Source organism: Manis pentadactyla, chromosome 11 (assembly GCF_030020395.1).
Source record: "Manis pentadactyla isolate mManPen7 chromosome 11, mManPen7.hap1, whole genome shotgun sequence".
In the NCBI taxonomy this organism is placed as follows: Eukaryota; Metazoa; Chordata; class Mammalia; order Pholidota; family Manidae; genus Manis; species Manis pentadactyla.
Window position 1 is genome coordinate 93,381,821 of NC_080029.1, and position 25,946 is coordinate 93,407,766.

Genomic DNA, 25,946 nt, shown 5'->3' on the forward strand with positions numbered 1-25,946 from the left:
GAAGTTCCATGAACAGGCCCTCTCTTACCCCTCACTCATACACATGCTCAGAATTCTCCTATCTTTAAAGTGAAAAACAAAAACAAAAACCGCTCCTTGTATCCTGAGTACCTTCTAATTATTCTGTCCCTGCCTGTGAATACAGTGGAGAGCAGTAGTTAAGAACGTGGGCCTTTACAGCTGGAGGGGCTCCAATCTTTTTACCCATGTGGCTATGGGACTGTGCTCGTTACTTAACCCCTCTGTACCAGTTTTCTCATCAATGAAATGGGGAGGATCATTGTGCTTCATCGTAGTTATTAGGAGGAGTAAACAAAATAATACATGCCAAGCACTCCGAACACAAATCAAACTCAGAATTTTACATATTCTTGTACCCAGTAGTTTGTAAATTCTCTTGGATTTTTCTAGCAGAAAATTTAAAAAATTCTATCATCTGTAAGTAATCACATTACTTTTGTTTCTTTCTAAGGCTCATAATTGTTTGTTTTGTCCTATGCTCGGGCTTTAAGGACAGAGCTGGTCAGCCTTGCCTCTTCTCCCCCACCCTCCCAGTCACTCTTCCATTGTAATGAGCAGCCTGTCCCACTGTGTCACTGAAAGCTTCTGTCAAAGGCCGCTAATGACCTATTTATTGTTAAATCTAGCCACCACATGTCAATCACCATTCTCCCAGTTAGCATCATTCAATATTAATGACAGCTTTTTTTTAGTGCTTGCTCCTTTGCTTTCTAATAACACACTCTGTGTTCATCTCTTACCTCTCTACATGTCTGTCTCACACTCCGTTGATGACTGCACTTCCTCTGACTGCCCCCTAAATATAACTGTGACATACAATTTAACTCACACTAAAAATCAGATTTGGAAAGAAAAATAAAATTATTTTATTCTGATTAGAACTGATCTGACTTTCCTCCATGCCTACACTTAACCAGTTAGTGGAAAAAACAGTTCAATGTCCAATCCAGTTTCGAGTGTAGCCTTACCTAATGACTAACAAATTTCTCTTCAGTGAAGTTCAGTCTCTCTTGTATTACTTAGTCAGAGGTGTCTAGGAGGACTGTGGTTCTCCTCCAAAATGATTACAAATGTCATCATTGAATAATTTGCAAATCCCATCATTTTTCCTAGGTAGTTTTCAATTTTGCCTTAGATTTTTGATATGGCCTTAACAGCAAGGGCTCATCTTCCTGTCATGCTATCTTGACTACCATAAGAGAAATGGCTAATAAGTTAGGACAGCGTTACTTCTCCCTCTGGTGTATCTTGTATTCTGACTATGCTTAAGTGATTCATACCAAAAGGCTGCTCAACTCACATCAATCAGTTAAAACAGTTTAAAATGGCAAAAAGAGAATGGGAAAGTGACATAGAAAGTTGACTATGCCCAGGTACATATCTGTATCTACAGGTACATATGTCCTTTAAGCTCAACACAGAAGACCAGATAATTTGTTAAGAAATAGAAGTGACAATAAAACTAATAATAAGGTCTGTTCTTCAAAAGACAGAAATATGGTTAGAGGAGAAACACAATGGAGATAGGAATGGTCAGAAAGGACATTCAACGGATAAGGAAAGGGCAGAAGGAGCAGCATAGAAAGGAGAAATGCAGTATTTGTCACCCACTCTCTTTGATATATGAACACTATGCTGTTATACCCTGAATATGAGAACAGCTGGCTTTAACATCAGGTCAAAGCACTATCTCACTCCTGGGAAATACAGTCATTCTTTAGCTCATGATCAGTGCTTGAATAAGGTCTGTTGCCATTTGTCACTCTGTCACAGAGAGTTCAGTAAAATTATTCTATTTCTTCTTACCTGCAATAAGAGTCTCCTTGCTGCTATCATTACTAACAGTACTACAATGTGACATCGAACTGTACTTCAGAGCTCAGTTTTACCATAAGCTCCTTGATTATTTTAGAAACACCCAACACCTAGAGTAATGCCTTGCACAGAGTAGGCACTCAATAAACAAATCTTGAATGAATGAGGTTTTCCTTTCATTGAAGAAGGCAGAAGCAATCTTATTTTTCCCTTCTTAAATCTTCTCCAGAAAGACAAGATTTTAGCATCTTTAATTTAGCCCTTAAAAAAGAGCAAGTAGGAAAGAAGTCAAAGAAAATTAAAAGGGCAGAAGATAATAAATAGCTACATGTGCTTATACATTACATTAAGAATGGAATTAGACACACTACACTGATGGACAGTGACTGCAATGGGGTATTGGGGGGGTCTCAATATTAAGGGTGAATGTAATATCCACATTGTTTTTCTTGTGAAACCTTCATAAGAGTGTATATCAATGATACCTTAATACAAAAATAAAAATAAATAAATAACGAAAAAAAATATTAAGAAAAAAAAAAGAATGGAAATAGATAAATCATGAGTCCAGCAAAAATAATTCTTAAAAATAATGGAAAATGTATTATGAGCTTTATTGCTCTAAGAACATTTCCAATAGTACACATTTCCATCTATTTCTTTAGTGCTAATTCAACATCTAATTACCAAAGCCAATTTAAGGCAAACAGAAAAGCACACAAAAGTACCGGTTCAAGAAGCTAATATTAATTTAATTTTCCAAATTTCCTTCCTAGCAACTTTCTAATGTTTGCTAGCTCACACTGACATAGATTCTGTTGGCTATGGAGCTGAAATACAATGTTGGTATAATTACTTTTCTAAGAATAGCAATGGTCACTACAATTTTTCTAAGCAGTTCCTAATCGTTCCACATTTTTAGTGTTTGCAAATTCTTGGAAACAATACTCTGTATAAATTTAATGCATTTGGAAATTGTGTTAAGGTTAGTCAAGTTCAATTTCCCTTAATTCTAAAATATCAAGAATTAGAGCATTTATGTAGCCCGAAAAAATATTGCCCTGTAACTTCTCTGTACCAATACCAGCTAAAACCATTCTTAAGATATTTTTTTGGTTTTTCTGTAGGTGTCTAGTATGCCAGTACCATCTTTATTGTGAGGACAACAGCTTTATCAAGATATGCTTCACATACTATAAAATTCACCATTTAAAGTGTCCAAGTCAGTGGTTCTTAATATATTTGGGGCTATGTGACCATCATAATCTAATTTTAGAACATTTTTGTTCCCCCTAAAAGCAACCCTGTATATATTAATTGCTAATTCCCATTTCTTCCAACTACTATCCTCTTCTTGATACTCCCCCAGCTACTACCTCTACCAGCCACTGCTAACCACTAATCTATTATCTATTTCTTTATAGTTTTCCCTACTCTGGACACTTCATATAAATGTCCAATATGAACAAAATCATACACTATGTGGCCATTTGAGTCTGGCTTCTTCCATTTAGCATGTTTTCAAGGTTCACCCATGTTGCAGTATGTTCAATGCTTTCTCTTTATTGCCAAATAATATTCCATTATATGGATATACCACATTTCATTTACCCATTTCTCAGTTAATAGATATTTGGGTTGTTTCCATCTTTAGGCTATAATGAATATGTTGCCATGAACATCTGGGTACAAGTATTTGTGTGAATGTATGTTTTCATACATTTTATGTATATACCTAGTAGTAGTGCTGCTGGTCAAACGGTAACTCTATATATATTTAACTTTTTGAGGAATTGCTAAACTATTTTCCATTTTATATTCTTACCAACAGTATATGAGGGTTTGAGTTTCTTCACATCCTCCCAAGGTTTGTGTTGCCTATTTTTTTAATTATATCCACCGTAATGGGTGTGAAGTGGTATCTTGTTCTGGTTTTGATTTTATTTTAATTTCCTTAATAACTAATGATGTTGGCACTTTTTCATGTGCTTGTTGGCCATTCGTGTATCTTATTTCGAGAAATGTCTATTCAAATCTTTTGCCCATTTTTTTATTGGGTTGAGTTTTTATTATTGAATTGTAAGAATTCTTCATATATTCTGAATATAAATCCCTTATCAGTTATGTGAGAAATATAAATATTTTCTCCCATTATTTGGGTTGTCTTTTCACTTTCTTGATGGTGTCATTTCCAGCACAAAGTTTGTTTTGATGAAGTCTAATGTATCCATTTTTCATTTTGTCATTTACAGTTTTGGTGTTATATCAATACTAGTTTTTACTGTATCTGTATCCATAGAAATCCACTGCTAAGGCACTTGAAGTTCTTGGGAGAAAAGGCAGCAGGCATTATTGTTATTGCCTGTAAATTAAAAACGTGAGCCATTGAAAAACTTACAATAACACAACTCACAGAGAAACCCTCCAAAAAATGGCTGAAATGTACTATCATCTATTTCTTACTAATCCATAGAACTGAGGGTGAGAACCCATGTAGCTTAAATCTGTAGGTACTATACAATATTCATTTTAAAGATAGTTGCAACCTCCCTCACCAGATCCTGGACAAGAGTTGCTAAGATGTAGGTGCCTTGTTGGAGTTTTACTTCTCCCTGAATCTGCACCACCATCTGGCAGAGATTTCTATAAGCCTTAAATGTTCCCAAAGAAGAAAGGCAAACAAAAGTACAAGCAGCCTAAATAAATCTAAAGCTGTATAGTGGGCTCCGTAAAAAAGAAAAACAGAGCACTCTTAATGAATAGAGGATGGGCTTTGCTCCTTCATTCTATAGTGTAGCCATTAGAAAATCACTATAAAAGCCTTTGTAAATAATGTATTTATAAATAATGTATTTGTTGAGACATGGAAATGGAAAGTGACAGAATCAAATTAACTAGTTTATCAACTAAAGAATCAACTAGGCAAAAACAGAGACAGACAGATAGACAAACATAGACACTAGTTTTATACCACAATATAGGAAGCAATAGGTAGGACTAGAATGTCTTTCCTTCCTTCCACCTCTGCATTTACAAATTCCTCAGTCATTCAACAAATGTTACTTAATACCTACTATGTATTAGAGGTACATAACACTTGACTTGGAGGAGTCTGAAATTATTTATGACAAAGTCCACCTATTATTTACATCATGAAGCCTTCCCAGAGTCCTCCAATTTGAAGACTCTCTTCCATTACTCTCCCTGGATGGCCCTTTATCAACACCCCTATTACTTTATCATATAGTTGTTTATAAACACATCTTGTCTTCAGCACTAAAGTGTAAACCCCTGTGGGCAGGATCTGTGTATAAGTCACCTTCCTGACCACTATACCACCCTGTACATGGACACATAATAAATTGTAGTTGAGTAGAGTTTTAAAAAAATCAAATTTAGAAACACCAGTAGAAGATTAATACAAACCATATTCTCCACACACAAAAAATTACACCCATGAATTGTTAATGTGAAAGCTTATTACCTTAGTCTCGAAGGGCAGCTATTCTAGTTTCATATAAATGGTTTCTTCTCATCTTCGGGCAGTGTGCCAAAAAGCGGGGAGTTATATTTTTAGAATATTTCAGCTCAAGTAAAAGTAACTCAAAACACTAAAAACCTTTAAAAAAATTATGGGGAAATTATACTTGAGGGATATCTGATGAAGAAAAGAGTATTTTTCTTTTTCTCTTTGAATTTAGAAAAGCTGTCCCCAAATCTATCCCAAATGCACAACAGATAAGCCTACAAAGCAAACAACTAGATCCTAAATTGACTATTTCTCATTGACCCTGAAATTCCAGTCCTTTAACTCTTCTCCAGTCTTTATCTCCTAATTAGTTTGTATGTCAGTCATTTAAATAATTTTAAAAAATTTTAGAACAGTTTTAGAGAAATTTGCAGAGCTAGTACACATATCCCACACCCAGTTTCTTCTCCTGTTATTAACATCTTACAATCATATGGCACATTTGTCATAATGAACCAGTGTTGATAGATTGTTTTTTTTAAGTTTTTTATTTTGATATCATTAATGTACAGTTACTTGAACATTATGGTTAGTAGACTCCCCTCATTATCAAGTCCCCCCCACATACCCCATTACAGTCACTGTCCATCAGCAGATAGATTGTTTTTAACTAAAGTCCACATGACGTATTTGTTTCCTTAGTTTTAACCTAATGTCCATTTTCTGTTCTAGGATCATATCCAAGATTCCACTATAGATTTTGTAATTACGTCTCTTAGGTTCCTCTTAGCTGTCATCATTTTTTAGATTTTCCTTGTTTCTTATGATCTTGACAGCTTTGAGGAATATTGGTCAGGTATTTTGTGCAATGCCTTTCAGATGGTATTTGTCTGATATCTTCCTCATGATGGTACTGGGGTTGCAGGTTTTGGGGGGAATCCCATAGAGGTCAAGTGCCGTTCTCATCTGATCATATCAAGGGTGCATATCATAAATACTTGCCACTGTTGATATTAACTTTTATCACCTGCAGAAGGTAGTATTTGTCAAGGTTCCACACTGTAAAGTACTCTTTTTTCCCCCCTTTCCATGTTGTATCCTTTAGAAGGAAGTCACTATGTGCAGTGCACACTTAAAGAGTGGGATTTCTGCCCCACGTCCCTGAAGACAATAAATTATTTGGAATTCTGCATGGGAGAGTTATCTGTTTAGCCCCTTCTATTTACTACAGATTTTTTCCATTCTCTCCCATTTATTCAATTGTTTACTTTTATCAGTATAGACTCGTGTATATTTATCTTGTATTTCGGGTTATAATACAATATTGCTTGTTTTGTGGTTCAAATTGTTCCAGCTTGGCCACTGGGAACTCATTCAATTGGCTCCTGTGTCCCTCTAAACATCACGCACTTGTGCTTTCTTTGAGCGCCTCCTTACTTTCTGGCACTACAAGGTGCTCCAGATTCATATTGTGTATTTCTCGCCATCAGTATTAGAATCAGCTGTTTGTCTAAGCATCTTCAGTCCCTTTTACTGAAGAAAAGTATCAGGATTCAGATCTGTGTGCTGGATACGGTTGATGCTCCCTGAACGCCAATGCTTCACAGCTGCTTCTTTTCATTTCCAGAATCAAAATGTTGTTCAGGACACCCTGAGACAGAGCTGAGGAAGGATATCAGAGATCAGCAAGCCTTTAACTCTGCTCTTTGGGAAGCCCCACTCTCGTGGATCAGTTTCAGTCTAATCATTGGATTTTAAATCTGGAGCTCAGGGTTAGTGATATAAATTTTATACAGTTAGTAGTTTACAGATGATAACTGAAGCTATAAGCACAGGCAAATGAGTCTGGGAAAGGATGGAGACCGGGAGAAAAGGAGAACTGGGCGATTCAAGTTACCCACAAAATGAGATGAATAATAATTCCTATTTCAGAGAATTGTAGTCAGGACTAAACGTCACCATGTGAAATGGTGAAATGGTGAAATCAAATGGCAAAATATAAGCACCAGCTCTGTTAGTGATTATTATTAAAACTGTGTTTTACAAAATACACTCCTATGGGAACATGGTGTCACTTCTCCTAGGCCAAGCCACCAAGCTGGAGCTTAACACCTAATTATAGTTTCAACCACTCAGGCCATGGTCCTCAGTAAGATTATGAAAAACTCGGTCCTTCTTAAATATCTGTTGATTTCAGTTGACAACAGTAACATGCCATTACGCACTACTTGAAAAACACGAAATCTCTGGTAGTTATAGTAAAGGACTAAGAGCTATTAATGATATGAAAAAAATATTGCTTTAATGTTATCTCATTTTACTAATTATTGGCCACACGTGGAAAATGAGGCATTGAAGGAAAAAGAGTTAAGTATCATGGGAGCAGCCCACATCCTAGCCTCTGTTACCTTCCCTGCAACTGACTGCTTTCCAAATCCATTTGGAACTCATTTCAACCATAAAAATCCAAAACATTATAACTTGTGTTAAAACCTGCAGATTTTACCAAGACTCTTCAAATACACATGAACTAATTAAACATAAATTACAAAGTAACATCTATAGAAACGGACTCTTGAATGAATGTGAAAACATGTAATACAAATAATTATTTGTTTAATAGATTGTGACCATCAACTAACTGCTATATTCAGAGGGGCTGTCCTCCAGAAAATAGAATTAGCTTTATTTAGGACTGGATATATATACATACATATATTTGGTATAATTAATGTACAATTACATGAGCAACATTATGGTTACTAGAATCCCCCATCATCAAGTCCCCAACACATACCTCATTACAGTCACTGTCCATCAGCGTAGTAAGATTCTACAGAATCACTACTTGTCTTTTCTGTGTTGTACAGCCCTCCCTGTGCCCCCACTACATTATGTTTGCTAATTGTAATGCCCCTCTTTCCCCCTTGTCCATCCCTTCCCACCCAACCTCCCCAGTCCCTTTCCCTTTGCTAACTGTTAGTCCATTATTGGGTTCTGTGAGTCTGCTGCTGTTTTGTTCCTTCAGTTTTTTTCTTTGTTCTTATACTCCACAAAAGAGTAAAATCATTTGATACTTATCTTTTTCCACCTGGCTTATTTCACTGAGCATAATACCCTCTAGCTCCATCCATGTTGTTGCAAATGGTAGGATTTGTTTTCTTCTTATGGCTGAATAATATTCCATCGTGTATATGTACCACATCTTCTTTATCCATTCATCTACTGATGGACACTTAGGTTGCTTCCATTTCTTGGCTATTGTAAATAGTGATGCAATAAACATAGGGGTGCAAATGTCTTTATAAACTGGGCTCCTGCATTCTTAGGGTAAATTCCTAGGAGTGGAATTCCTGGGTCAAATGGTATTTCTATTTTGAGTTTTTTGACAAACCTTCATACTGCTTTACACAATGTTGAACTAATTTACATTCCCACCAGCAGTGTAGGAGGGTTCCCCTTTCTCCAGATCCTCTCCAACATTTGTTGTTGTTTGTCTTTTGGATGGTGGCCATCCTAACTGGTGTGAGGTGATATCGCATTGTGGTTTTAATTTGCATTTCTCTGATGATTAGTGATGTGGAGCATCTTTTCATGTGCCTGTTGGCCATCTGAATTTCTTCTTTGGAGAAGTGTCTGTTCGGCTCCTCTGCCCATTTTTTAATTGGATTATTTGCTTTTTGTTTGTTGAGATGCGTGAACTCTTTATATATTTTGGATGTCAATCCCTTATCGGATATGTCATTTATGAATATATTCTACCATTCTGTAGGATGTTTTTTTGTTCTAGTGATGGTGTCCTTTGCTGTACAGAAGGTTTTCAGCTTGGTATAGTCCCACCTGTTCATTTTTGCTTTTGTTTCCCTTGCCTGGGGAGATACGTTCATGAAGAAGTCACTCATGTTTATGTCCAAGAGATTTTCGCCTATGTTTTTTTCTAGGAGTTTTATGGTTTCATGACTTACATTCAAGTCTTTGATCCATTTCAAATTTACTTTTGTGTATGGGGTTAGACAGTGATCCAGTTTCATTCTCTTACATGAAGCTGTCCAGTTTTGCCAACACCAGTTGTTGAAGAGGCTGTCATTTCCCCATTGTATGTCCATGGCTCCTTTATTGTATATTAATTGACTGTATATGTTTGGGTTAATATCTGGACTCTCTACTCTGTTTCACTGGTCTGTGGGTCTGTTCTTGTGCCAGTACCAAACTGTGGATATATTTTTGAAAATTAGATTGTGTTTATGTTTTAATCAGTGCAGACTCTTAAGGATAAAATTGTGATATGTCAGTTTTCTTTTTTTTAATTTTTTAATTTTTTTTATTTTGGTATCATTAATCAAATTATAATTTGGTATCATTAAAATTATAATTATAATTAATAATTTGGTATCATTAATAATAATTATATAATAATTAAAATTTGGTAAAATTTTTTATTTTGGTATAATTACACGAAGGACATTATGTTTACTAAGCTCCCCCCTTCACCAAGTCCCCCCCACATCCCCGTTCACAGTCACTGTCCATCAACATAGTAAGATGCTATAAAATCACTACTTGTCTTCTCTGTGTTGCACAGCCCTCCCCATGCCCCCCCAACACTATACATGCTAATCGTAATGCCCCCTTTCTTTTCTTCCCACCCTTATCCCTCCCTTCCCACCCATCCTCCCCAGTCCCTTTCCCTTTGGTAACTGTTAGTCCTTTCTTAGGCTCTGTGCTTCTGCTGCTGTTTTGTTCCTTCAGTTTTCTTTTGTTCTTATACTCCACATATGAGTGAAATCATTTGGTACTTGTCTTTCTCTGCCTGGCTTATTTCACTGAGCATAATACCCTCTAGCTCCATCCATGTTGTTGCAAAAGGTAGGATTTGTTTTTTTCTTATGGCTGAGTAATATTCCATTGTGTATATGTACCACCCCTTCTTTATCCATTCATCTACTGATGGACATTTAGGTTGCTTCCATATCTTGGCTATTGTAAATAGTGCAGTGATAAACATAGGGGTGCATTTGTCTTTTTCAAACTGGAGTGCTGCATTCTTAGGGTAAATTCCTAGAAGTGGAATTCCTGGGTCAAATGGTATTTCTATTTTGAACATTTTGAGGAACCTCCATACTGCTTTCCACATTGGTTGAACTAATTTACATTCCCACCAGCAGTGTAGGAGGGTTCCTCTTTCTCCACAACCTCGCCAACATTTGTTGTTGTTTGTCTTTTGGATGCTGGCCATCCTTACTGGTGTGAGATGATATCTCATTGTGGTTTTAATTTGCATTTCTCTGATGACAAGCGATGTGGAGCATCTTTTCATGTGTCTGTTGGCCATCTGAATTTCTTCTTTGGAGAAGTGTCTTTTCAGCTCCTCTGCCCATTTTTTAATTGGATTATTTGCTTTTTGTTTGTTGAGGTGTGTGAGCTCTTTATATATTTTGGATGTCAAGCCTTTATCAGATCTGTCATTTTCGAATATATTCTCCCATACTGTAGGATACCTTTTTGTTCTATTGATGGTGTCCTTTGCTGTACAGAAGCTTTTCAGCTTGATATAGTCCCATTTGTTCATTTTTGCGTTTGTTTCCCTTGCCCGGGGAGATATGTTCAAGAAGAGGTCACTCATGTTTATGCCTAAGAGATTTTTGCCTATGTTTTTTTCTAGGAGTTTTATGGTTTCATGACTTACATTCAAGTCTTTGATCCATTTCAAATTTACTTTTGTGTATGGGGTTAGACAGTGATCCAGTTTCATTCTCTTACATGTAGCTGTCCAGTTTTGCCAGCACCATCTGTTGAAGAGACTGTCATTTCCCCATTGTATGTCCATGGCCCCTTTATCGAATATTAGTTGACCACATATGTTTGGGTTAATGTTTGGAGTCTCTACTCTGTTCCACTGGTCTGTGGGTCTGTTCTTGTGCCAGTACCAAATTGTGGATATATTTTTGAAAATTAGATTGTGTTTATGTTTTAATCAGTGCAGACTCTTGAGGATAAAATTGTGATATGTCAGTTTTCATAAAAGTAATCTCAGAATCACAAAGATGAAATGTACAGAAGGATCTACTTCCAAAGAGTTGAGCTGTTTCCTAGGACTATAGCTTGTGCTCAAAGGCATCTGGCCATGAACTCTGAAATTGAGCCCATACTCCTGTGACCAGGAGCAGGGCTAGAATAACTTGGATGAAGTCAGGAGGTGCGGAATGTTTCATTTTGTTTGTCCCATACGTGGTATCTTTGGCACCCTATAGGCTTTGGCTGCACTGCAGAAGGATCATCTACAAGAGCAATACTCCAGACAAACCTTGGAGTATTTTAAGGCCTGATTTGGGCTTAGTGTTCTTGAAAGGAATTTTATGACAAAACATTCATTACAATGCTTTTATTAAACTATTTATACCATCCTTAGCTACTAAGATGGTTTGATTTTCTTGTTGAAGGCCTTTAACTGACACTACACTGTCAATTCAATGTCATTACACACATTCTAAGCTTTAACACCCAATGTGCTTTGAAATATTAAAAATAAATAAAAACTCAAGTACCTTTAATTTGACCAAATATAGTGGTGAGAAAAAAAAACCCAGCAAATAGTAAAAATAACTAAAGAAGCTTAAGCAAAATAAGTATGAAAACTTCATGAAACTTTTTATAATAAATGTGGTACAAAGTAGGTGTGGATATCAAATGGAATATGAAGACTAGTTCAAATCTTGGATCGGATACTAACTATTGTTTGGTCTTAAGTCACTTAACCTCTCTCAGGCTCAGTTTCCTCACTTGTAAGAAGTGGATGGAACTACATTATTTCTAAAGACTCCTCCAGCTCTGACATTCTGTAATTATACAAATGTCATTGTTACAAATTTCACTTTGTATGATCTTCTTCATTTTCTGTACCATAGTTATTATACATCACCATTTTGGCCTCCTTTTTCTGGCATTTCTTACCATTTGTCCCCACACAGAAATAACTTTCCCCCTTATTCATATGATCATCTCATCTTCAAACCTTTCCAAATTCACTTTAAAATTTTCATTAGCAAGTATTCACTGGAAAGCTTAAGAATTTAATTACCTCTTTTTCGACTGTCCAAATTCTACCAGACAACTTGGCTTTGGTCAAATAGTCCAGCCCATGTTTAGCTAGTCAATAAGCATTTATAATTCTAGGCAGTAGGGGGATTTACAAAAAGTTAAAGACAACTAGGAGGAAAGTTAGCATATAATTAAACCAGGAAAGAATAATTCTGAAGTACTGTATAAATGAAAGAGAGTAGGATAAATATAGTGAAAGTAAACTCTAAGAGGTCAGAGCAGGAGAAATATTAATGTAGGCTGGAGTAACTCATCTTAAGAGAAGAGTAAGAATTGAAATGGTAAAGGAAACCTCTCCATGTGAGGCAACCTACACAGAAACCTGGGTACTGAACAATTAATAATTCTGAAAAGCCTTTTCAGGCATTTCTTTATTGTAGAGAAAAGAGATGGTCAAAATGTAGAGAAAAAGGAAATTTCTGACCAGGATTCCCACCTGGCCTTGATAGCACCCATTGTAATAAGAGCCTGTTTGCACATCTATGAGATGCTTACCAGGGAAGAGAAGCACGTCAGTCACAGGAGTACCATCTCAGGGGTGGAGTGGAGAGGAATCACCCATTCCCACCTCTCTTCAGCTCCTGGTACATAATTGGATGGGTGCGCCTGCCAGTCACCATAGAGGCCCACAGAGTGCTTTCCAGTGCTAGGAGCTGGGAAGGAGAGAGCTGTGAGAGCCAGGTGAGAGTGGTGCAAGCCAGGAGAGAAGGGAGCTTGAAGCTCAGAGGAAGAACTAAGAGAGAATGGCAGCTGTTAGAGAGAAGCCATGGGGTCCTGGTGTTAGGAGAGGATTAGGTCAGAGCTGGAAGCAGCAGGAAGAAGCACCGGACCCAGCTGCTTGTACTTAGCTGGGTGGCTGCCATGAGAATAAATGCAGTAAGAACCCCTTTTAAAACTCCCAACTTGTTGCTCTTGCCTTTATTCAGTCTCACCAAAATCATGGGGAAGTTGCCCCAGGCAGGGATACCCCTCCTCCTGGTGCAACAGAAGAGAACTTTCCTAACCAACAGTTTTAGTTACAAGTTTTTAAATATTCAATACTCTGAAGACTTTCAATCCAGCAGTGTGAAAAAATATCTTGTTAGAAGAATGTTACTGTCATTATAAATAAATCCTCCAAATATACTAGCTGAAGGTGCCACCATCCTCATAAATGACTTCAGAAACCTAAGCTAGTTAGGACACTATCTTGCCGAGATATCAAACATATCTTATTATCCTCCTCAGATCCCCGCTATACCATTGTCTCATTGTCTCTGAGGCTAACCAGGGACACTGGGGCGGGTGGGGAGATATCTCCACTGACTGCTAATTAGCCATTACCTTGAGTTTCTGGGTTCTCCCATCACTCCCATGCCAGAGAATGGAATCTGGCTTTCCAAGTGGTTATCACTGCAGCATAATGACACAACGCAGGCCTGAGCTGACTCTTCACAGGGTGACCTTTGATAATGGTGTGGATAAAATGAGAGTTCCTGTGGCCAGGCCTCTCACCTGGCCCTGGTTGACTAGCTCACTGCACACCTGTGGGCAATACATGGCTGTTGACTCTATATAAAGAGCTCCACCCAGTGCTCTGGGCACAACATGGTGGCAGGGCTGCAAGGCTGCAGGAGAGCAGAGCAGAGGCTGGAGTGGTGGCAGCGCCAAGGACAGAGGCCCAGAGGACGGCTGTTTGGAACAACTGTGCAGAGGCCCAGAGGAAGTCTGTGTGGGATGGCTGTGCAGGCAGAGGGGACCAGAGGCAGAGACGAGCTTGCTGCACGCAGACTCACTGGGTGAATGAATGGGATTTTAGTGACTGACCTGCCACTTGGAAATAAAGTTGGGTATAACCCTTTCATCCCAAGAACATTTTGCTGTCAATTTCTTTGGTCACATTGAATCCATAGTGAACCCATTGGCAAGACAATGGGAAACAACAGGTGGACACACTCACTCTCCCTGTCTGTTCCCATTAGCTGTTCTCCCTATCTGGAGGTATCACCAGTGGACAAGCATACACACTTGATGAGCAACCTGCTGAATCTCTGAGGCTTATCATTATATACTGCCAACATAGTAATCCAATCACATTTGTTTCTCACAGCTTTTTGTTTCTCTCTTCCCTTACTCTTACTGTTACATACCCTAAAATAAAGCTGTGATATAATGACTTTTAAGAAATGTGTATTTGGTCATTCAGATGACCAAAATATATTTCTCAGATATATTTGGTCTTCATCCAAAGTTCCTGAAAACTACTTCAGAGCCATAAAAGTGAAATTGTTGTCCAGTTATGTTAACGAGGAGACTTTTGGATCCAACCCAAGGGTGGGGGCTGGTTGCCAGGGGGGCCAACCATGTGATTACAGGGTGGGAACTTTCAGTCCCAACCCCGGGAGGGGAGAGAGGGCAGAGGGGCTGGAGGATGAATTAGCCACTGGTCAATGACTTTGTTCATCATGAGTATGCAAAGAAGCCTTCACAAAGCCCATGAGAAGAGCATTTTGCTCCCCTATGCGTCCTACTTCACTGTCCAAGACAGAGGTTCTGTTAGAAATGTTAGGTAGAAAGACAGACATGAGCAGCTAGAAAAGGGGAAGATAAGGGTCAAAGAAAAAGCCATTCAAACTCTGCCAGGGTAGGGGGTCCCATGTGAAGACAACAAAGGTTTTGCAGGTCTCAAACAAGATCCCATTGTGGGCACAATTTAACGGAATTAAGAACTGCCCAAATCATACCTCATCATGGGAAAGGACATGTCCACTGAGAGGGATGGCTATATAGAGGGGCCTGTAAATCAAATAACCCCAACTTGTCAGTCAAAGAGGCACCTCCTAGCCAAAGATAATATAAAGGCCTCCTGCCTAAAAGTTTGGTGCCTTTGTCTACCTTGACTCTGGCCTGCTCCTCCCTTGGAGGGTAGTTAAATAAAACTTTCACTCTAATTTGCTACTGTATCTCTTGCTTTTCAATTCTTTGTTTCATGGAGGACAAGAACCATAGGCAACAAACTCAGCCTGTAATACTCCCACACCTGGGGAACCAAAACACTTTCACCTGCCACCGAGCCAGGCCCCAAGCTCCACAGGATAGAAGCTCCTTTATTTTGGACCTTGCCCTACATATCTCTTCATCTGGCTATTAGCTTGTACCCTTTATTAAACTGGTAAACATAAGTGTTTTCCTGAGTTCTATGAGCAGCTCTAGCAAATTAATCAAACCTAAGTGGGGAGGTTGTGGGAACCTCCCATCATAGCCAACTGGTCAAAAGCACAAGTAACTGCCTGGGGCTTGTGCCCAGCATCTGGAGTTGGTGGTGGAGGGCCATCTTGTAGGACTGAGACCTTAACCTGGGGAATTTGGTGCTGTCTCTGGGCAGAGAGTGTCAGGATTGAGTTTATCCCGGACACCCTGCTGGTGATCAAGAATTGCTTGGTGTAATGTGTGGGACCTTCCCCATGCTCCCCACAACCACACACACTGGAATTTGGAAATGACCAAATAGTTCCCACTTAACTTAATTCCTGCCTTAGGTTCTGGTTTCTAAAGAATCCAGGACAAAACAGAAACAAGGCCAAAAAGGAAGGAGAGAATCTTGGATTCATAACTGAGACACACTGATTCTATTCTTGCTATCCCTGGCTCTATTAATTAGCTATTTAACCTTAAACAAGTAACATTCTGAGATCTATCTGTAAAATGGGTTAGGAGACAGGGGAAGAGAGCTTGGGCTAAACGATTGCTGGGTTGCTTCCAGCCCCAATGTTTTATGCTCTTTAGTAATTTTACAACCCAAAGCTTCAAATAACCTTTAGAAGATTGGTCAGCATGAAAAACATTGAGTCCTTATTGTATCCCAATTCATTTGACCACAGCAGTGGCTTGGATCAGCCTTATGAAATATAACTACAACTAAATTTTAGGCAAAGTTCTCTTAGCTCTGAAACAGGGCCATTTTCATTACCACCAGCAGCCAATAACATTTAATGTGTGACAGATATTTTACAACTTAACCAAATATTACAAATCCAATAAAACAAAGCCACAGAAGGACTTATGAGAATTATTATAAGACCACATCTGTTCTGTGAAGAAGTTATAAAGTTAAGAGTATTTTTAAAAATTAGTAGTATCAAGTGAAAAAAGCCAGTCACAAAAGACCACATACGGTATGATTCCATTTTAATGAAGTGTCCAGCTTAGGCACATCTATAGAGACAGAAAACAGTTTCATGGTCACCTAGGATTGGAAGTCAGGGAAATGGAGAGTGACTGCTAACGGTCACGGGGTTTCTCTGGGGGGTGATGAACATATTCTAAAGTTAGATTATGGCAATGGTTATATAACTGTGAATATGCCAAAAAGACATTAAATTAGGTCCTTTAAATGAGTGAATTGTATGATATGTCAATTTTATCTCAATAAATCTGTTAAAAAGGTGTAGGAGTTGTTTTTTCACAGGGAAGATAAAAAGCAAATGAGCACTTCTCTCTATGGACAGAGGATTGTAAAGAACTTTAGTTATTTATATATTTTAAAAGGCTCTGGAAGAGGACATACACAGTAACTTTACCTGGTTTCTGTTTGATACTAAATTCCCCCAAGCAGCAAAGAGCCTTGGGGACAGACCACAGGAACAACTTAGGGATTTGTGCAATTGGCAGATGAGTTTCAAAGTGAACAGGTGCAAGATGACACCAGTGGGAGCCACAAGTAGAGTCAGTCAACAACTACAAAAGGGACCTGGGGGAGAGAATAGGTTATTCAATCAACAGAACATTTTGAGGACAGCTATCACATACAAGGTACTGTTTTAAGAGCAGTAGTAGAGAGGGGAATATAAAAATGGCATGAATAGATTTCCATTGCCACTTCTACTTCAAAGAGCCTCTAACTGGTAAGAGAGGGAACATGAACACTGCAAAGCCAAATGAATAAAGGCTATGATAGTCTGAATAGGTACTAGAAGGGTCAAAAGAAGGTTTCATCCAGAGAAGAAATTGTTTTTCTCTGGGCTTTCAACATTTGAGAGTATCAATCCAATATGCCACCACACCCTGGAAAACCAATTAAATAATGGTAACCATTTAAGGAGGATAATAAATAACTTATTCTACCTCATTTAAAACAAGAGATACTCTTAGTATGGATCATTACACTTGATGAGAACTAGACTAAGACTTCATTTATATAGAGATAAGTTTCCTGACAAGTCCTTGGCCTCAAATTCAGAAGCACCTTTTTCTTACAATATTTAACAGTCAGAGTTAGCCCCTGAATACTTGGCTACAAAAAGAGCCAAAAGTGTGAATGAGCTGCAAGATGATCAGATGGCTGTTTGTAGGAAAAGTCTTCCTCTGATTTGCTGACACATCTCTGCTCACAGAGGAGACAAGAAAGCAGAAGGAAAAGAAGGTAAGGGGAGAGAGCTGTCAGACAGCAACAGAGACTGGAAGCAGAAGCAGAGACTGGAAATGACAGGTGGCTAGGTTGCAAGGGGCAGACACTGGCACAGAAGAAAGCCAGTTGCAAAAGAGGGAGAAAAGAAAGTCATCCTACACTCTAAGCCAACAAAGAGTTACCAGCTCATGAACAGCCCTTGAGGAGCACCTAAGGACATGTGCATCTGCCCAGAAGCCTGCTGAACAAGGCAGTTCGAGGTCCCTGGGGAGAAGGGGCTGTCCTCGGTGTAGAGCTACAGAGTGACAAACTCAATCATTCAGCTTCATGCCACACACAAAACACTCATGTTCCTAAATAGGACCCTGAAATGAGAAAAGTTTAAGTCAAGACAAACATTCTCTGTTTAAAAAGGCCCATAGTATGAATGTTTTCATTCAAAATTAAGGTAAAAACATTTGGGGCATAAGTCACCAAATCTTCAACTCAATGGCCAACTAATTTTTTTAGTTTCCAAATGGTTTATTCCCTAATGACTTTGGACAATAAAAATTTCATTCCATAATGGAACAAGAAGGCAGCTAAAAGATAAAAATGACAATTCTATGAGGGCAATGTAAAAAAACACAGGGTCAGAAGCCATTTAATTACATTGAAAGAATAAAAAAGAAAAACAAAAGAAGATCCCTGCCATACTAACTTATTCTCCAAATCTGAATCTAGGAATACTGAGATTAAGGGGTTTGTGCTCTGAGAGGAACTAAGACAGGCCCCTATATATTTATCTTTACAAATATAAGCTCAGTGCATGAAGGAACTGTTTCATGTTTCTCTATCCTCCACAGCACTTAAATAGAACATCTTGCATACAATATAAACTCCAAACTGCTACACTCTTCCCTGCCATTTAACTAAAGCTTTCTGTGTATACCAGCTGCTATTTTTGATTAGCTCACAAAAAGAGTATACAGCAGTATTCTACATTTTTCAGCTCTTGACAGAAAGATATATCAATGGGCAAATTCTATGTCCTTTCTGCTTCTCTACTTCATGTGATTTACAGATGTGATTTTATCATCATGTTTACTTTTCTCCTAATTCCCTCAACGCAGACATGCCAGCTTCTCTCAGTATCGTTGTTACTTAAATCTGACTCCCTTCCAGTCAAAATCTAGGAGCAGGTTACTGATTCAGGCTTCAAATCATCTGAAAGAGATTATGGTTTCATTCCAGGCTAAAAGTAGGCAAACTGTAGTGCCAATTGATCTTTCAGAAGCTCAGTCCTAATGAAAAGTGTGGTTGATCCCAGGCTTCGCAAGATAAGAATCAGTAAAGGGTGCAAGTGGTCCCTCACTATTAATATGACCCTTTGACTGGACTATATCATTATCCTTTGTACTTTTAATTGTTTAAGACTTCTGATAGGATGTAAATGTGTGATCATTCATCCTGGCCTGTCATCCAGTCCAGTTCATGTCTGCCATCAGGGAATATAGTTTGACATTTGAATTAGAGTATCCACTTCTATTATTGTGTACTATAGTTATAGTACTACAAAACTGTACTATTGTTTTCCAAAGAAGAAATTCAGATGGCCAACACGCACATGAAAAGATGCTCCACATCACTAGTCATCAGAGAAATGCAAATTAAAACCACAATAAGATATCACCTCACACCAGTAAGGATCGCCACCATCCAAAAGACAAACAAGAAAAATCTTGGCGAGGTTGTGGAGAAAGGGGAACCCTCTTACATTGCTGGTGGGAATGTAAACTAGTTCAACCATTGTGGAAAGCAGTATGGAGGTTCCTCAAAAAACTCAAAATAGAAATACCATTTGACCCAGGAATTCCACTCCTAGGAATTTACCCTAAGAATACAGGAGCCCAGTTTCAAAAAGACATATGCATCCCTATGTTTATTGCAGCACTATTTACAATAGCCAAGATATGGAAGCAACCTAAGTGTCCATCAGTAGATGAATGGATAAAGAAGGGGTGGTACATATACACAATGGAATACTACCCAGCCATAAGAAAGAAACAAATCCTACCATTTGCAACAACATGCATGGAGCTAGAGGGTATTATGCTTAATGAAATGTCAGTCAGAGAAAGACAAATACCAAATGATTTCCCTCATTTTTGGGGAACAAAATTGAAGGAACAAAATAGCAGCAGACTCACAGACTCCGAGAAGGGACTAGTGGTTACCAAAGGGGAGGGGAGGGGAGTGGGAAGAGAGGGAGAAGGAGTTTGTGGGGTATCATGATTAGTGTACATGGTGTGTGGGGGCTCACGGGGAAGAGAGTGTAGCACAGAGAAGACAAGTAGGGATTCTGTGGCATCTTACTACAGTGAATGCAATGGGGTATGGTGGGGGGGACTCAATAATTAAGGGTGAATGTAGTAACCACATTGTTTTTCTTGTGAAACTGTCATAAGAGTGTATATCAATGATACCTTAATGAATTTTTTTAAAAGTGTACTATTGTTCATTGCAATAAAATAGACTAGGATGGGGACTTGCTTTGGACTTCGAATCCCTGCTACAGTCTTGTCTAGTAGTGAGATGCATTTATATATCTCATACATTGCTAAATCTACAAGATGACCAGTGATCACTTTCCACCACAATTTCCTGATACAAATAATTAATACTACCCTTTCAAAGAGATAACTCAACGTGTTTGCTGATAAAATGAAGTGTGTTGGAACACAAGAAGTTGGATGTTGACCAACATCTCTCCATTTCCCCCATCTCTCAGTCCCTGGCAATGACCATTCTACTTACTGTTTTTACAAGCTTGGCTTCTTTTTACATTCCACATGTAAGTGAGAACAGACAGTATTTGTCTTTCTGTGTCTGACTTATTTAACTTAGCATAATGTCCTCAAGGTCTGTCCATGTCGCAAAAGGCAGGAGGATTTCCTTCTTTATCTACAGTTGAACATACATCTAGTATTCTTCCTGCAAACCTGTAACTCTTGTCTAATTGTAATAACAGATCAACCCAAATTGAGGGTCATTCTACAAAATCATCTAACCAATATTCTTCAGAACTGTTGAGGTCATGAAAATCAAGGAAAGGATGAGCAACTGGCACAGACCAGAGGAAACTAAGGGGACATGATATACTGTGGTACCCTAAAATGGATCCTTGTACAGAAAAAAGGGCAGGAGTGGAAAAACAACTGAAATCTTAATAAAATCTGGTTAAGATAATAGTAATGTAGCAATGTTGGTTTCTTGATTTTGACAAATGTACCAGGGAAACACAAGATGTTAACAACAGGAGAAACTGAGTGAATGGTATATGGGAACTTTCTAAACTATTTGCAACTTTCTGTAAATCTAAAATTATTCCAAAATAAAAAGGTTATATTTTAAAGTTAGTAACTACTGTTTAAAAAAACCTGTACCTGAAAAAAAAATTAAAAATTGCAGCTGCATAAGACATGTTTATATATTACTCTGTAAAGCATGACTTTTCAGTTAGATCAAATGACTATTCTAAATCAATTTTTAAGATCTTTATTAACAGGTGCTTGCCATTTGTTAATTTTGAAAAAATCAACTCATCAACTTATTACAAATAAAAAATGAGGTTCTTAAAAATCTCAACTTGACCATATATGAAACAATTTAAAAACCTTTAACGATGCATTGAGAAAAAACAGGCTTAAAACAAACAAACAAAAAAACACATTTGTCATTACTAAAAAGAGACATCTTTAGGTAATAATAAAAACCCATGCTGTACAGATAATGCAGATAGTTCTCGTTATCTGGTCAATGGGAAAAAAGTAAGCACTCAAGGTCTTCAGCTCCAAACTTTTGTTCATTTCTTATTGCTGGAATTTCATACTGATTTCTTTTTGTTGGATGACTAAACCAGATGATGGTAGAGATAGAAAGCTGACATTTACTACTCAGCTGGTGGATCGGCTGCTTTTGTCTCTTTGCCATCTTGTGGTTTAGGGTTTTCTTGGTGTCTGTATGGTAATTGAAGTTGTGGTGCTACCGACATTGAGGTGGTTGCTGACCTTGGGTCTCATCTCATTGATTTTCCTTATCCTCTTTATGGCCACCTTCTGTCGACTACCTGGCGAGGACGCTGCCTGTGGAATCCCAGTCTGTAACCCTGATACATATTCCATCTCACTGGTCTGTCTGCTCTCCCACACACTGGTTGTCAGCACCCTCTAGCACTTCTCTCTGCACAGGAGGGTTGGGATACTGTGGTCGATCCCATAGGGTCTCCGCATGTAGTGAGGTGGGCACCTTGCCTGTGGCAGGACTGCGCTGTTGGGCCTGGCCTTCAGGAGCACTTCCCCATCCCTCACTGTTGTGGCAATTCTGCTGGTAATTGAGTGGAGGCCCCTGAGATGTAGATGTCTATAATGCTTACAGTCTGCTGTGTATTTAGTGCCTTGCACTGGAACTCCACCAGGGCTTGTAACATCTGCTGCCTCCCCACCCTTTTCTCCTTCCACAATGTTAAACTCCAGTCTTACCACGTCTGGCACTGTGAAGGTACTTCCCGGCATTATTATTCCTTAGGGCAGTCTGCTGTACAAGTACATCTTCCTTTGTGCTGTTCCTGTTGAGGAAACCGTATCTGTTTCTTACACTGGGCAATTTTACTGTTACCAAAACCTCCATTGTGATAACCTCCTCGTGGCCCCCGGCAGGTGCCACAGCCATGAGGCCACTTGGGTCTCTGCTCCCTGCGCCTCCAGCAGCAGGGCAGGCCTGGGGTCTGCAGTGCTGAGGGCAGGTGGCATTGGGCTGCTGGGTCCCAGCCATGCCACTCACGGTCGCAGAGCAGCAGCTCCTCCCAGGGTGTGAGGTAACCCCGGCAGCGGTGCGGCTATGCAGGCCTCTCTGGGGTCCACTCCCCACTCCTGCTACCCGATTGACTTAATTTTCAATAGTGAAATTATTTTCTTTCATTCCAGTTCCAAATAGGAATTTGGTTAATCCCAATAAAGGTATTTCGTTCCCCGTGTGCTCTGGAATATCTTAACTTGTGGCAAGAGTCCTTTCTTGAACACCTAATTTAACTGGATGAATTTATATTTTGTAATGAATAGAATGAAACTGAACTCTTAAAATCAAATACTTTAAGGATAGGAACAGACACTTCTCCCAAGAAGAAATTCAGATGGCCAACAGGCACATGAAAAGATGCTCCACTTCCCTAATTACCAGAGAAATGCAAATTAAAACCACAATGAGCTATCACCTCTCACCAGTTAGGATGGCCAACATAGAAAAGACTAGGAACAACAAATGCTGGTGAGGATGTGGAGAAAGGGGAACCCTCCTACACTGCTGGTGGGAATGTAAATTAGTTCAACCATTGTGGAAAGCAGTATGGAGGTTCCTTAGAATGCTCAAAATAGAAATACCATTTGACCCAGGAATTCCACTTCTAGGAATTTACCCTAAGAATACAGGAACCCAGTTTCAAAAAGATATATGCACCCCTATGTTTATCGCAGCACTATTTACAATAGCCAAGAAATGGAAGCAACCTAAGTGTCCATCAGTAGATGAATGGATAAAGAAGATGTGGTACATATACACAATGGAATATTATTCAGCCATAAGAAGAAAACAAATCTTACCATTTGCAACAACATGGATGGAGCTAGAGGGTATTATGCTCAGTGAAATAAGACAGGCAGAGAAAGACAAGTACCAAATGATTTCACTCATCTGTGGAGTTTAAGAACAAAGCAAAAACTGAAGGAACAAAATAGCAGCAGACTCATGGAACCCAAGAATGGACTAATAGTTACCAAAGGGAAAGGGACTGGGGAGAGTGGGTGGGAAGGGAGGGATAAAGGGAATAAGGGGTATTACGATTAGCACACATAACGTAGGGTGGGGGACACGGGAAAGGCTGTATAGGACAGAGAAGACAAGTAGTGATTCTATAGCATCTTACTATGCTGATGGAAAATGACTGTAATGGGGTATGTGGTGGGGACTTGATAATGGGGGGAATCTAGTAACAACAATGTTACTCATGTGATTTTATATTAATGATACCAAAAAATATTTTCAAAAAAAAATCAAATACTTTAAGGCTCCAACTTTGTGGTTCTTTTTCAAAACCGTTTTGTCTATTCTAGGTTCTTTGCATTTCCACATGATTTTTTAGCACCAGTTTGTCAGTTTCTTTTTTAAAAAGCCATCTGGGAAGTGTTTGTATAGAACTGTAAAACTTACCAGTATATCCATCTCAGACTAGAGGTTTCTTTTTGGTTCCAGGGTTTCTAACTGTCAGTTAAATTTCAAAAGACATAGGGCTAGTCCAGTTATCTATTTCTTCCTGAGTGAGCTTTGGTCATTTGGGTCTTTCAAGAAATCTGTCATTTCATTTGTCAAAATTACTGGCATAAATTTATTCATGTGTGTATACATTTTAACATAAAAACAAAACAAAAAGTATTCTCCATTTAACGGAATTTGATCTAAGTTAGAGGAAGTATTTTTTTTCAACTAATGACATGTGGTTTATGTAGGAGAGTCAATAATGTCACATTTATGAGCTGTGAAGTGCAACTGTGAAGATGATCAAGAGCAGTTTTGTAAAAATAGTAAAAATAGTACGTTCATTTTGAAATCAATACACTCTTCAGAAAAGTACCAGTGATGTAATAATAGATAGATACAGTTAAGAAAATGATTAAAATATGTAAATATGCCAAGAATAATTATTTTTATTATTTTTTAATGTTCAGATAATATAGTTTTTTCTTTAATGTTTGCTTTGATGTATATGTAGTATGTGTTCTGGAAAAAAATTGTTTTTGGGAAATACTTTTTGAACAGACTATTTTATAGTCCACCAATGTAACCAATTTTCAGTCAAGAAACAAATTTTTTAAAATCACATAATTTTAATTAACTTAAGAACCCTCTTTCATTCTTAAATGTGAATTAGGATGGTAAACTATTTGTTCAACCTAGGTATAACCCACTGCCTCAGATCAGTATTAGGATGACTTTCTGAGGTTTTCATATGACTTTACTGACCTTAAAAGTTATCTTCAGTAATCCTGAAAAAAACAAAACAAAACACAGAAACGGGTCAAACAGATATGGTCCTTGGCATATGATAGAAGGATTTGATATAATCAGGAAAAGGATGGACTATTCATAAGAAGTTTTCCATTTGGAAACTTACAAACACAGAAAATCATATGTATTACAGTTAGATCCCTGCTTTACATTCTAATACAAAAATAAACACCATATAGATAGAAGACCTAAATTTGGGGTGTAAAACATTAAAACTAGTAGAAGAAAGCTTTACTCAGCATGGATTCCATAATGGATTTCTTAAATAAGGCACATTTTATAAGACTGGTAAAGTCAATTATATCAATATTAGAATTTCATACAATCAAATATATAAACAACAAAGTTAAAGAGATTAGCAACAGATTAGGAGAAGCCAATTGCAACATATATAACACAGAAATAATATCCATTTGTTATGAACTATCATAAATCAGCAAGAAAATAAAGTTATTTATGGAACATGAAACTCATGTGGCCAAGAAACATGAAAAGACCATCAACCTCATTAGTAGCTGGGCTTGAATTGCAAATTAAACCCACCAGAAGGGTAAACATTTAAAAAAGTAGACAGTTTTAAGTGTAGGTGAGGAAGTAGAGATAAAGGGAACCCCCATACACTCCTGGTAGAAGTGTAAACTAGTACAATATTTTGAAGAGTAATGTGGCAACATCTAGTAAATTTGAAATGAGCATATCCTATGACCCAGAAATTTCAATTCTAGGTATAGAATCACAGAACAGCACTGTTCAACAGAAATCTAAGCAAACCATGCATGTAATATTAAATGTTTCAGTAGCCAAATTAAAGAAACAGGGAAAATTAATTTTAATAATATTTTATTTAACCTAATACATTCACAACAGTATCATTTGAACATGTAATTAATTATCAGAGTATAATTATATAAAAGTATAAAGAAATTTTTATATTACTTTTTCATACTAAACCTCTTGTATATTTTATACTTACAAAGCTTCTCAATTTGGACTAGCCTCATTTCAAGTTCTTAATAGCTGTGTGTGGCTAGCTAGTGGCTATTGTATTGGATAAGCATA

The 25,946-nt window shown here is 38.0% G+C and overlaps 1 protein-coding gene and 1 pseudogene across 5 annotated transcripts in view; both read right to left on the reverse strand.

Annotated features, from left to right (window-relative positions):
- The window catches only part of FRMD5 (FERM domain containing 5), a 367,767-nt gene that overhangs the window by 188,559 nt on the left and 153,262 nt on the right, over window positions 1–25,946 (reverse strand). The window lies entirely within an intron of this gene.
- Window positions 21,479–22,601, reverse strand: LOC118922512 (Y-box-binding protein 1-like; annotated as a pseudogene).